The sequence below is a fragment of the Mercenaria mercenaria genome, chromosome 18 (genome assembly GCF_021730395.1).
Source record: "Mercenaria mercenaria strain notata chromosome 18, MADL_Memer_1, whole genome shotgun sequence".
Classification (NCBI taxonomy): Eukaryota; Metazoa; Mollusca; class Bivalvia; order Venerida; family Veneridae; genus Mercenaria; species Mercenaria mercenaria.
The window spans coordinates 62,764,580-62,780,248 of record NC_069378.1 but is presented as its reverse complement, the minus strand read 5'-3'; positions in this window follow the sequence as shown (position 1 = coordinate 62,780,248).

Genomic DNA, 15,669 nt, shown 5'->3' with positions numbered 1-15,669 from the left:
TGATGAAACTTCGTAGGATGATTGGTCATGCAGAGTAGATGAACCCTAACGATTTTAGGGTCACTCTGTTAAAGGTCAAGGCCACAGGGGCCTGAACATGGAAAACCATTTCCAATCAATAACTTGAGAACCTCTCGACCCAGAATGTTGAAACTTCATAGGATGATTGTTCATGCAGAGTAAATGACCCTTATTGTTTTTGGGGTCACTCCATTAAAGGTCAAGGTCACAGGGGCCTGAACATTGATAACCAGTTCCGATCAATAACTTGAGAACCACTTGACCCAGAATGTTGAAACTTCATAGGATGATTGAACATGCAGAGTAGATGACCCCTATTGATTTTGGGGTCAGTCTATTAAAGGTCAAGGTCACAGTGGCATGTTCATGTAAAATCATTTTTTGGAAATAACTTGAGAACCACTTGACCTACAATGTTGAAACTTAATAGGATGATTGGACATGCCAAGTAGATGATCCCTATTGCAGCCAACCATCAGTGTCTCTTTGACTTTCGCTCCTGACCCCTATTGACTTCTTGCCTATAGCACTTTGCATTGGGGGAGACATGCGCTTTTTTACAAAAGCATTTTCTAGTTTAATGTGGATAAAATCTGCCTTTGATCTCAGTTTTGATCACAGACCAGTAAAATACAGCACAGCCAATCTGCGAAATATTTTAAAGTCCCTTTGACAATTATTTCAGACTTTGTAGAGAAACAGTCAAGTGGCCTACAGAAATAGTTTTCCAAGTATGTCTTCTGATATGGAGGTTAACAACAAATTTGTTGGAGAAACCGGACAGTCAGACCTAACACTGGTTGTTGAAGACCATCAAATACTCGTGTCGAAAGCTTTTCTGTGTATTGCTTCACCTGTGTTCCGTGCCGTGCTGGAAGGTGACTATCAGGAGAAGACAATGAGTGAAATACCATTGCCAGGGAAGATTTATGAGGACTTCGTAGAATTCCTCAGATGTATTTATCCTGACAAGTTAAAGAAAGTAACAGGCATGCCTAACATGTTCATTCAGAGAGTTGCAGGAATTTGTCTCCAAGTGTAAAATAATTTAATTAAGTTTTTGCATAAAATATCATGATTTTGTAAAAAACAGTTATTCTAAAATTTTGAAACAAAAATTAGCCCATTGAAACTGTACATTTCTAAAGTTGATAACTGACCATTCAAAGTGTTCATTTTCAAACTAAAAGTAAGCCATTCCAAATGTTTAGTTTCTTACTGAAAGGAGGCCATACCAGAATGTTGATTTTCGAACTGAAAGTAATCCATTTCAAATACATGTATTCATTTTCAAATTGAAAGTAAGCCATGATACCAAAATGTTCAGTGTGAAACTGATAGAAGTTCATTGTAAATGTTCATTTTCAAACTGAAAGAAGGCCATTCCTAATGTTCAATTTCAAAATGAAAGTAGGCAATACCAAAATGTTTAGTTTTGAAACTGATAGTTCACTAAGTTGTCCATTACAAATGTTCATTTTCAGATTGAATATAGGCTATATCAAATATTCATTTTCAAACTGACCAAAATGTAGTCTATTTCAAACTCAAAGTAAGTTATTCCTAATGCTCGTTTTCAAAGTGGGAGTAGGCCATTGGAATGTTCAAGTTCAAACTGATAGTCGGTCATTTCAGACAGAAAGTAGGCCATTCCTTTTGCACATTTTCAAACCATTCAAGCTATTCTCAAACTGAAAATTGGACATTTAAGCTGTATAGTAGGCCACTTTTAATAAATAGCTTTCACATTGAAACTGATAGAAAGTCATTCTGACTGTTGCATTTTAAACTGACAGTTGGCCATTTCAGTTGTCCGTAGGCTATTCCAAATCCCGACATTTAACAGAAAGAGTTTGATCGACTACTATGATTTTAATGAAACATGATTATTCTAACTTCCAGAAAAAAATTCCTACCAGCTAATTCCTTTGGCTCATGAATATCAAGTGAAGAAAATAGAAAAGCGATGTGAAAAAATTCTTATTCCAACAGTTAGAAAGAAACACACAATAGATGTCACTGAGTTATATAGGCATATACAATTGTCAGAGACATTTGCTCTAGAGGATTTGAAGGAAGTATTATTTACTTGGCCTCTGAACATAAACTGGCTCAATTTTTGACAGCTCATGAGAAATACAAAATATCAGATGCCAGTCAAAACAGGATAATCAAGCTGGCTCTGCGGAGACGAGAACTAGATTCTGAAGATGACAAACACCTTTCTTTGAACACTGACAGTCAGGCTGATGGGACGTTTTCTGGTTTTTCTTTTGGAGGTGCGCCCGCTGTAACAGCACATCCTTCGTATAAAGTGAAGTTTACTTTGACTGGATATATCAGAGAGAACAACAGTGAAGCTAAGGGCATATTAAGAGCACTGCGACTTTCAAAAAGATACAATATCACTGAACACAATATACGATCCAAGCTAATACAGAAGTTAAGAGACATTAAACCAGAGGCGGACGCAGCAGAAGACTTTAGGGAGGAATATAGTTTACTACCTGAAGCTTTAAAGCTGGCTGTACAAAATGATTGACAAAATGTGACATTAAACCAGAGGCGGACGCAGCAGAAGTCTTTAGGGAGGAATTTACATGTAGATTACTACCTGAAGCTATAAAGCTGGCTACACAAAATATTGACAAAACGTGATACAAATCTTGTACTAGATATAAATTTATTTCTAAATGAAATATGTTTTCATTTGATCTTTTTTTATCCATTTAGTAAACATTTTTGACCACTAGTGACCTTAACCTTGATTCTGCCAGCCTCGTTCTTATCCCTGCCATGGTCTTACTACGAACTATTGACAAAACTTCATATTAAAATATAAATCCAACCTAAAGTTATTGAGGTAAGATAAGATTAACACGTACCATCTTAAAGTCCATCCATCTGCTTAACAATATTCAGCAGTCTGAAAACTAGGGTTACAGATTAATTTCTGGAATGTAAGCAAAATGTGACATGTCATAATCTTCTCAAGAAAATCCTTTTTGCATAATGATAGTAATTAGGTAAGAAATATTAAAACTGTTCGAGGGATATATTCTTACTTTCATATATACATGCATCCAACTGGCTTACGGAAGGTCGGTGGTTCTACCCAGGTGCCCGCTCGTGATGAAATAATGCACGGAGGGGCACCTGGGGTCTTCCTCCACAATCAAAGCTGGAATGTCGCCATATGACCTAAATTGTGTCGGTGCGACGTTAAACCCAACAAAATAAATACATTCATATATACATGCAGTTCATTCAAACTGTTTTTTTTGTCTTTCTGATACGAAATTTTCTGCTGACCTCCTATTTGCAAATAAAGCAGGAACAACAACAACTGAATCATGTTAAAATGATAGACTGGTCAAGAAAATTGACTTTAATCTGTGACCTTTAGTACGACCTTGACCTTTGTGTCTTGGGTCTTGCTCTTGTATGTGACACATTTTCCTACATTTTCTGGTCCTTAGGAATCATTTATGTTCATTTAATGTATTTGCATAATAGTGTACTAATTAAGCCGGTGCAAGCGGGCATGTATATTAAACAAGAGGGCCATTATGGCCCTATATCGCTCACCTGTTATCATTGCACTTAAGGGCAAGAAGGTCAAACAAGAGCACCGCCTTGCGGGTGCTGACGCTCATCTGATTTTTTTGTATAATAGAAATATTGTCCTACCCATGATTTTCTAAGTCTAAAAAGGGCCATCATTCTTGCAAAAAGCAGGATAGAGTTATGTTTCTTGATGTACAGCGTCTGCTTATGATGGTGAAAAACTGTTGCAAGTTTTAAAGCAACAGCTTTGAGAGTTTATGAGAAAAGCTGACTTAAACATAATACTCAACAAAGAAAACTGATTTTCTAAGTCCAAAAGGGGCAACAATTATTGCAAAAAAGCCGGATGGAGTTATGTTTCTTGCTTTACAGGGTCAGCTTATGATGGTGAACAAGTGTTGCAAGTTTTAAAGCAACAGCTTTAAAAGTTTATGAGAAAAGCTGACTTAAACATAATACTCAACAAAGAAAACTGATTTTCTAAGTCCAAAAGGGGCAACAGTTATTGCAAAAAAGCAGGATGGAGTTATGTTTCTTGCTGTACAGGGTCAGCTTATGATGGTGAACAAGGTTGCAAGTTTCAAAGCAATAGCTTTGATAATTTAAGAGAAAAAGTTGACCTAAACATAAAACTTAACCAAGAAATCTGATATTTTCTAAGTACAAAAGGGGCCATAACTCTACTCTTGCAAAAAGCAGGATGGAGTTATGTTTCTTGCTGTACTGGGTCAGCTATTGATGGTGAACAAGTGTTGCAAGTTTCAAAACAATACGTTGGATAGTTTAGGAGAAAAGCTGACATAAACATAAAACTTAACCAAGAAATCAGATTTTCTAAGTCCAAAAGGGGCCATAATTCTTGCAGTAAGCAGAATGGAGTTATGTTCCTTGCTGCATAGGGTCAGCTTATGATGGTGAACAACAGTTGCAAGTTTCAAAGCAATAACTTTGATAGTTTAGGAAAAAACCCAGACCTAAACATAAAACTTAACCAAGAAATCTGATATTTTCTAAGTCCAAAAGGGGCCATAATTCTTGCAAAAAGCAGGATGGAGTTATGTTTCTTGGTGTACAGGGTCAGCTAATGATGATGAACAAGTGTTCCAAGTTTGAAAGCAATACCTTTGATAGTTTAGTAGAAAAGCTGACCTAAACATAAAACTTAACCAGGCAACGCCGACGCCGACACCGACGCCGACGCCGATCAAGTGATGACAATAACTCATCATTTTTTTTCAAAAAATCAGATGAGCTTACAAGAAAGTAGGTCAGTAGGTCAAGGTCACAGTCAAGTGACATATTACTTGGGGTCTTCAGGTAATTATAATTAAACAGTCCTGGAAATAGGATCAGATGACTTTTAAGTATTTTTCCTAAATAACTCACATATTAACTAAGTGACCCCAGGGCGGGGCCTCTTTTAACCCCAGGGGCATCATTTGAACAATTTTGGTAGAGGACTACTAGACAATGCATCATACCAAATATGAAAAGCCTAGGTCGTATGGTTTCAGACATTTAAGAAGATTTTTAAAGCTTTTTCCTATACAAATCTATGTAAATCTTGGGACCCCAGGGCAGGGCCATATTTGACCCTAGGGGAATAATTTGAACAATCTTGGTAGAGGACCACTAGATGATGCTACATACCAAATATCAAAGCCCTAGGCCACGTGGTTTTGTACAAGAAGATTTTCAAAGTTTTCCCTATATAAGTCTATATAAACCATGTGACTCCCGGGGCGGGGCCATATTTGACCCAAGGGGGATAATTTGAACAATCTTGGTAGACGACCACTAGATGATGCTACATACCAAATATCAAAGCCCTAGGCCATGTGGTTTTGTACAAGAAGATTTTCGAAGTTTTCCCTATATAAGTCTATATAAACCATGTGACTCCCGGGGCGGGGCCATATTTGACCCTAGGGGGATAGTTTGAACAATTTTGGTAGAGGACCACTAGATGATGCTACACACCAGATATCAAAGCCATAGGTCCTGTGGTTTTGGACAAGAAGATTTTTAAAGTTTTTCCTTTTGGTTGCCATGGCAACCAGAGTTCTGCATGGAATTCAATTCTTTGAACAATTTTGAAAGGGGACCACCCAAGGATCATTCCTGTGAAGTTTGGTTTAATTCTGCCCAGTGGTTTTCAGGAAGAAGATTGTTTTAGAAATTGTTGACGGACGACGTACTACGCACGACGGACGATGGACGACGGAGATCAAGCGGTCACAATAGCTCACTTTGTCACTTCTTGACAGGTGAGCTAAAAACTGAGGCTATCATTGTTTTGCTTGGTAGCGATATATTTCCAAATGATCTAAGAGATCATGTGGCTATAGATTTATCGTATGTGGCTGAAAGAACAACAGAGATGGGTATGGGGTAGCCACACAAACCAAGTTTGTGGGAACGTTCGTCCGTCCGTCCACAATTTCGTGTCCATACCATAACTCTGATATCCATGAAGGGATTTTGATATTACTTGGCACAAATGTTCCCCATGATGAGACGACTTGTTATGCGCAAAATCTAGACCCCTAGCTTAAATGTCAAGGTCACAATTGGAAGTCAGAGGTCAACAGGGTCTTTTCCTGTCCGGTCCATAACTCTGCATCTATGAAGGGATTTTGATATTATTTGGCACAAATGTACCTCATAATAAGTTGATGTGTCGTGCACAACTTTCAGACCCCTAGCTCAAAGGTTAAGGTCACACATGTCAGTCAAATGTTAACATGGCATGAACAGGGTCTGTTTCGTGTCCGGTTCATAACTTTGCCACCCATGAAGGTATTTTAATATTACTTGGCACAAATGTTCCCCATGATGAGTTGACGTGCCATGCTCAAAAACCCGGACCCTAGCTTAAAGGTCAAGATCACAATTGGAGGTGAAAGGTCAATATGTTTTTTTCCTGTCCAGTTCAGAACTCTGTCATCCATCAAGGGATTTTAATATTACTTGGCATAAATATTCCCCATGATGAGACGACGTGTCATGCGCATCACCCAGAACCCTAGCTTAAAGGTCAAGGTCACACTGTGAGATCAAAGGTCAATGGGACATTTTTCCTGTCCGGTGTATAACCTTGTCATGTGGAACAGGATTTGAATATTACATTGCACAAATGTTCATCACTATAAGACGGAGATGCATGCGCAAGAACTTGATCCCTAGGTCGAAGGTCAAGGTCACACATGGAGGCCAAAGGTCAGATACAAGAATGACTTTATCTGGAACACTTCTCCTTCATGCAAGGAGCGATTTAACTTGACTTGGCATAAATGTTCTTTACCACGAGACAGACTGTTGTGCGCAGAGAACCAGGTCCCTAGGTCTAAGGTCAAGGTCACACTTAGAGGTCAAATGCCAAATTCAGGAATGACTTTGTTCGGAGCATTTCTTCTTTATGCATGGAGGGACTTTGATATAACTTGAGGTACTCTTGTTTTAGAATTATGTCCCTTTTTTATTACTATAAATAGCTTATATTGTAACTTACTTATTAAAAGCCGTAGGGAAAATTGATACCAGTTTTCTGTGGTACAACATAATTATGCATGTTACATCCAGTTTTTAGGTGTATTTTGACCTATCTCTACCTGATAAAGGGTTTTGTGTTGTCTTGTATAAATTTTTCTTTTTACTATAAATTACTTACCTTTCTGATAATCGGCCAAAAAAATGCTATATGCAAACAACTATAGTCTTTAAATTATACAAATTTTAATCCAAGCGTTTTGTTATAACAGTCAAATTGTATATATAGTACAATATTGTTTATACATTATTGACAGATATCAGTTCATTACATTAAACTGCAGTAGAGAAAATTAGTTGCCTTCCAGTAGGGAACTTTGTATTGCATGGCAATACTTCATTCACTTGTTTACCTTAATGTTATTTCATATTGCAAAAGTCGTACCTGTTACGACACACTTGTTTGGCCGGTATTTATGGACAAGATTGATTCTGCCTTTGCGACCAGTGCAGATAATGATCAGCCTGCACATTCTTGCAGGCTGGTCATGATCTGCTCTGTTCACCATTCAATCAGTGACTGTTTGGTATGCACCCCTTTTGACAGTTAATGGCACTCTCCAAATTGAAGATGGATAGGTTTATTATAGAAATTTAGCAGGGTAAGGGTCATGATTGCTTATTTGATTCTGGATATAACAATTCTCTCGTGCATAGGTTGTAAGTAGCAGGTATAACCTTCCATTATAGATAGTTGTAAAAAAGTGTATTATGCAATATCTTAAATGACATCAGCTCGATTTAAAATATTACAAATTTGGAACATTTAAAATAACATCAGCTCGATGAATACAGTCGAGACTGCCTTAACGACCCCCTGAATTTAGCGACTCCCTGTCATATGCGACCCTATTTTATGCTCCGGACGCAATTTACTATTAAAAGAGTCTGAATTAAGCAACCCCCTGCCTTACGCGACAAGCGACTGTGAAATCAGGCTCCCGAAGCGATATTTAGACCGTTTTCAGCGACTTTGAGACGCTCCCTCGCAAGATTTTACACGATAGAGTTACCTATCTCGCGTGAAGTTGTTTGAGACGAGAACTTATTTGTTCACAAAAAATGACTGATGAAAAACATAAAAAAGAACTGTTTTGACATTAGAACAGCGTGTTAAGGCACTTGAATTGCTCGATTAGGGAAAACCAGCGTATAAAGTCGCTGAAGAATTCGGAGTCGGTGCATAAATTAACTTTATTCCTGGTCACCTATAGATTATCAAGATTAATATTCTGACAAAGTTTCATTACAATATGATCATAAATGTGGCTTCTAGAGTGTTAACTAGCTTTTCCTTTGATTTGACCTGGTGACCTAGTTTTTGAACACAGATGACCCAATATCGAACTCGTCCAAGATTCTATTGAGGGTAACATTCTGACCAAGTTTCATTAAGATTGGAGCAAAAATGTGACCTCTTCAGTGTTAACAGTCAAATTGTTGATGACGGACACAGTGTGATCACAAAAGTTCACCTTGAGCACTTCTTGCTCAGGTGAGCGAATAAACCCTCATTTTTCCTCTAATGACAATTCTGCTTGTAAAATGGGGACTTATTTCATTCGCAGAATGTATTTTCAGTAAAATAGGACAAGTTTCATGTTAAAGTTCATGTGTTTATGGCAAATACAAAGACAATCTAAAATAGAGCTATTTACTGTGCGATGCTGTCAAGAAAGCGATCCACACAGGATTAGTGGATTCAATCTGGCGCCGTTTCACTACAAAACACCCCATTTACTTTTCATATTTTCACACCTTGTTAATTGTAGTTGCGATTATATATCGGTTTCAATGGTTTGAAATTGTAGAAAATATAGTCTTGTGTGCGACACATCGTCTCATTGTGGTCTCATAATGGTGAACATTTGTGCCAAGTTTGCATAAAGAAGTTATGGCACGGACACGAAAAATGGACCATGTTTCACCTTTAAGTGTCACTTTAAAAAGAAAAGGAAAATAATAAGATGGACATTAACTACATATGGCCGATGTTTGTATGTAAACTTTGAGAGGTAGGTGTAATAGCATTGAAGTAACTGCACAACCAAATTTATGAGGACACATATACAAAAATGTATGTACTTTTGACGCCGACAATGTACAATTTCTGGACAAAATCAGTGATCAATCGAATTTCTTTCTATTATTCTACCTGTAATCAGACTAACACATTATATACAGAAACAAATCATGTTCAGCTTCCAATAAAATGTAAAAATACATACCTTCAAAGCAAATCAGACACTTTAAAATGCTGGTTTTCAACTTTTAGCTGTCAGTTTATTGTTTTGATCACTCGCAAGAGGAAGAGGGGGAGTACAGTCGTTTATAGGGTGTGAAAGTGAATAGGTACTAATCCCCAATGATAACGAGGTTCCCGCCGAAACGCGAGGACGACTCTATTTCATGAAAACCGATTAAATAACAATTCATAATGCTTGCACATTACCTGACAAGTAAATATTAGTATTTCTTTCATCTTAAATATTCTATGATTATATGGCAACATAGTTCAGTCGGGTAAAACACAGATAACAATTGGATATAAGCAAATCATTTTGTGGGTTCGAATCCTCGTGTGTTTTTTTTTAGCTCACCTGAGCACGAAGTGCTCAAAGGTGAGCTTTTGTGATCACCGTGTCGTCAGTCGTCCATCCGTCGTCAGTCGTCCGTCGTCAACAATTTGACTGTTAACAACCTAGAGGTCACAATTTTGGCCCAATCTTAATGAAACTTGATCAGAATGTTACCCTCGATAAAGTCTTGGACGAGTTCGATATTAGGTCATCTGGGGTCAAAAACTAGGTCACCAGGTCAAATCAAAGGAAAAGCTTGTTAACACTCTAGAGGTCACAATTTTGACTCAATCTTAATGAAACTTGGTCAGAATGTTAATCTTGATGGTGTCAAGATCCAGGTTAAATCTGGGTCATGTAGGATCAAAAACTAGGTCACCAGGTCAAATCAAAGGAAAAGCTTGTTAACACTGTAGAGGCCACATTTATGACTGTATCTTCATGAATCTTGGTCAGAATGTTAATCTTGATGGTGTCAAGATCCAGTTTAAATCTGGGTCATGTAGGATCAAAAACTAGGTCACCAGGTCAAATCAGGGGAAAAGCTTGTTAACACTGTAGAGGCCACATTTATGACCATATCTTAATGAAACTTGGTCAGAATGTTGATCTTAAAGGCCTAGATTCACTACTATATAAGTGTCCCCCCCCCCCCCCCAAAATCCAATATACAACTCCCATCTTATCTGCTGCTTATCAGCGATTATGTAACAGTAACTGATTAGAGGGCAATTAGCACAGCAGGGACCCCAACTAGACCATGAAGATGTGTGCAGTGGAGTTGAAAGAAATTAATTTTTCTTCAGTGAATGTGGAATGATAATAATAATAATTATTATTTTGATATTATATAGATGATAATAACTATTACTTTAATGTTATAATAATAATAATAATCATCATCATTATAATTATTAGCTCGACTATTCGAAGAATAGTCGAGCTATTCTACTCACCCTGGCGTCGGCGTCGGCGTCACACCTTGGTTAAGTTTTTGCATGCAAGTACATCCAGCTATCATTTAAAGGCATATAGCTTTGAAACTTATTTATTCTTTTTCTAGGTCAATTACCAACCTCACTGGGTCAAGTTCCATAACTCTAACATGTATTTTGAGCAAATTATGCCCCCTTTTGGACTTAGAAAATTCTGGTTAAAGTTTTACATGCAAGTTATTATCTCCAAAACTAATGCAGATATTGAATTGAAACTTCACATGTGTCTTCGGGGTTAAAAAACTAGTTGATAGCACCAAGTCCCATAACTCTGGCCTTCATTTTGGCCAAATTATGCCCCCTTTTGGACTTAGAAAATTCTGGTTAAAGTTTTACATGCAAGTTATTATCTCCAAAACTAATGCAGATATTGAATTGAAACTTCACATGTGTCTTCGGGGTTAAAAAACTAGTTGATAGCACCAAGTCCCATAACTCTGGCCTTCATTTTGGCCAAATTATGCCCCCTTTTGGACTTAGAAAATTCTGGTTAAAGTTTTGCGTGCAAGTACATACAGCTATTACTAAAAGGCATATAGATTTGAAACTTATTTTTTCTTTTTCTAGATCAATTACCTACCTCACTGGGTCAAGTCCCATAACTCTGACATGTATTTTGGCCAAATTATGCCCCCTTTTGGACTTAGAAAATTCTGGTTAAAGTTTTGTGTGCAAGTACATACAGCTATTACTAAAAGGTATATAGATTTGAAACTTATTTTTTCTTTTTCTAGATCAATTACCTACCTCACTGGGTCAAGTCCCATAACTCTGACATGTATTTTGGGCAAATTATGCCCCCTTTTGGACTTAGAAAATCCTGGTTAAAGTTTTATATGCAAGTAACTATCTCCAAAACTACTACAGATATTAAATTGAAACTTCACATGTATCTTCGTGGTTATAAAACTAGTTGATAGCACCAAGTCCCATAACCCTTACATGTATTTTGGGCAAATTATGCCCCCTTTTGGACTTAGAAAATCCTGGTTAAAGTTTTGCGTGCAAGTACATACAGCTATTACCAAAAGGCATATAGCTTTGAAACTTATTTATTCTTTTTCTAGGTCAATTACCAACCTCACTGGGTCAAGTTCCATAACTCTTAACATGTATTTTGAGCAAATTATGCCCCCTTTTGGACTTAGAAAATTCTGGTTAAAGTTTTACATGCAAGTTACTATCCCCAAAACTAATGCAGATATTGAATTGAAACTTAACATGTTTCTTCGGGGTCATAAAACTAGTTGATAACATCAAGTCCCATAACTCTGATATGTATTTTGGTCAAATTATGTCCCCTTTCGAACTTAAAACTCTTTTGATATTTAACAATTTGGGTAATAATTTCCTGCTTCTGTGACAATATTTCGAATAGTCGAGCTTGGCTGTCTTACGGACAGCTCTTGTTATTATTATTATTATTATTATTATTATCATTATTATTATATTATATTACATATAGGATGATAAAAGATACAGTAATAAATTTGAAAATAATACTGATAATAAAACACAAGTATAGTAAAAACTTCATGAGTTCTTTGTGCTGACAAACAAATTGATATAAAATTATTGTGTTCCATCTATACTCAATTTTCATTTTTAGTATGTTGCTTTGCTTTGTAACTTGAAATGCACATACTGCTTTCAGTTTTAGACAAATGTTATCTACAGTATTCTCCCAGCTTTAGATGAGTGAAAGTCACATTTTTCTGAAATATCACAATTCTTTAGACAGAATTTGAAAAAATAAAAACTTGCATAAGTATTTCTTTAAGTAAGTTTCTCATTATTTTATTAGTGTGAAAATATGTTTCTGATTATTTTATTATTGTGTTTGATTAACAATGTTTTTCCTTACATAGAAATGCCAAAAAATATCCTAGTAAAACTTTAATGTTATTAATTATTCATTAATTTAAAATAAATTACATTGTTTCCCCTTCTCACTAATTGATATACTTGAAAGATAGACTGACTCTCCAATAAACAATGACCCTTGTTTATTGGAACAATACTGTGATGGTCATTAGCCCCCAACTGTGCTGGTGAAGACAGAAATCCCTTGGCCCACTGCCAAAATCTAGGCCTTTAATGATTTATAGGTCAAGTTCAAATCTGGGTCAGGTGGGGTCAAAAACTAGGTCACTAGGTCAAATCAAAGGAAAAGCTTGTTAACACTCTAGAGGCCACATTTATGACTGTATCTTCATGAAACTTAGTCAGAATGTTAATCTTGATGATTTTTAGGCCAAGGTCAAGTCTGGGTCATGTTGGGTCAAAAACAAGGTCAACGGGTCAAATCGAAGGAAAGGCTAGTTAACACTTTAGAGACCACATTTATGACCATATCTTAAGGAAACTTGGTCAGAATGTTAATCTTGATGATCTTTAAGTCAATAGGTCAGGTGAGCGATACAGGGCCTTGTTTAATTTTTCATTTTTTTTTAGCTCACCTGAGCACGAAGTGCTCAAAGGTGAGCTTTTGTGATCGCCCTGAGTCCGTCGTCCGTCGTCGTCCGTCCGTCCGTCGTCAGTCATCCGTCGTCAACAGTTTGACTGTTAACACTCTAGAGGTCACAATTTTGGCCCAATCTTAATGAAACTTGGTCAGAATGTTGCCCTCAATAGTCAAAAACTAGGTCACCATGTCAGATCAAAGGAAAAGCTTGTTAACACTCTAGAGGTCACAATTTTGGTCTAATCTTAATGAAACTTGGTCAGAATGTTACTCTCAATAAAATCTTGGACGAGTTCGATATTGGGTCATTTGGGATCAAAAACTAGGTCACCAGGTCAAATCTAAGGAAAAGCTTATTAACACTCTAGAGGTCACAATTTTGGTCTAATCTTAATGAAACTTGGTCAGAATGTTACTCTCAATAAAATCTTGGACAAGTTCGATATTGGGTCATCTGGGGTCAAAAACTAGGTCACCAGGTCAAATTTAAGGAAAAGCTTATTAACACTCTAGAGGTCACAATTTTGGTCTAATCTTAATGAAACTTGGTCAGAATGTTACTCTCAATAAAATCTTGGACGAGTTCGATATTGGGTCATTTGGGATCAAAAACTAGGTCACCAGGTCAAATCAAAGGAAAAGCTTGTTAACACTCTAGAGGTCACAATTTTGGTCTAATCTTAATGAAACTTGGTCAGAATGTTACTCTCAATAAAATCTTGGACAAGTTCGATATTGGGTCATCTGGGGTCAAAAACTAGGTCACCAGGTCAAATTTAAGGAAAAGCTTATTAACACTCTAGAGGTCACAATTTTGGTCTAATCTTAATGAAACTTGGTCAGAATGTTACTCTCAATAAAATCTTGGACGAGTTCGATATTGGGTCATTTGGGATCAAAAACTAGGTCACCAGGTCAAATCAAAGGAAAAGCTTGTTAACACTCTAGAGGTCACAATTTTGGTCTAATCTTAATGAAACTTGGTCAGAATGTTACTCTCAATAAAATCTTGGACAAGTTTGATATTGGGTCATTTGGGATCAAAAACTAGGTCACCAGGTCAAATCTAAGGAAAAGCTTGTTAACATTTTAGAGGTTACAATTTTGGTCTAATCTTAATGAAACTTGGTCAGAATGTTACTCTCAATATAATCTTGGACGAGTTCGATATTGGGTCATCTGGGATCAAAAACTAGGTCACCAGATCAAATCTAAGGAAAAGCTTGTTAACACGCTAGAGGCCACATTTATGACTATACCTTCATGAAACTTGGGCAGAATGTTAATCTTGATGATCTTTAGGTCAAGTTCAAATCTGGATCATGTGGGCTCAAAAACTAGGTCACCAGGTCAAATCAAAGAAAAAGCTTGTTAACACTCTAGACGCCACATTTGTGACTGCATCTTCATGAAACTCAGTCAGAATGTTAATCTTGATGATCTTTAGGTCAAGTTTGAATCTGGGTCATGTGGGTCAAAAACTAGGTCACCAGGTCAAATCAAAGGAAAATCTAGTTAACACTCTAGAGGCCACATTTATGTCCATATTTTAATGAAACTTGATCAGAATGTTAATCTTGATGATTTTTAGGTCAAGTTCTAATCTGGGTCAGGTGGGGTGAAAAACTAGGTCACCGGATCAAATCAAAGGAAAAGCTACTTAACACTCTAGAGGCCACATTCATGGCCATATCTTAATGAAACTTGGTCAGTATGTTAATCTTGATTATCTTAAGGTCAAGTTTAAATCTAGCTCATGTGGAGTCAGAAACTAGGTCACCAGGTCAAATCAAAGGTAAAGCTTGTTAACACTCTAGGGGCCACATTTAAGACCATATCTTAATGAAACTTAGTCAGAATGTTAATATTGAAGATCTTTAGATTAAGTTTCAATCTGGTTTAGGTATGGTCAAAAACTAGGTCACTAGGTCAAATCAAAGGTAATGCTTGTTAACACTCTAGAGACCTAATTTTAAGTTTGAAACGCATGGGAATTGATCAGAATGTTTGTCTTGATGACCTCTAGGTCAGGTTTGAATCTGGGTCATGTGGGGTCAAAAACTAGGTCACCAGGTCATATCAAAGGTAAAGCTTGTTAACACTCTAGTGACCTAATTGTGCCCCCCATGAGTGGTGGGGGCATATAGATTTGCTCTTATCCGTGCGTCCGTCCGTGTGTCCGTCCGTCCAAAGTTCGTGACATGCCTAGCTCAGAAAGTATTTGATATAAATTAATGAAACCTTGCATGAGTCTTTATCATGATATGAACTTGCGCACCTTCTATTTTTTGTCTGGCTCCGCCCCCTAATTTTAGAGTTATGGCCCCTGAAATAATCAAAAATGCACATTTTCACATTGTGACACGCATAGCTAAAAAAGTATTTGATATAGATTCATGAAACCTTGCATGAGTCTTAATCATGATATGAACTTGCGCACCTCCTATTTTTCATCTGGGTCCACCCCTTATTTCTAGAGTTATGGCCCCTGAAA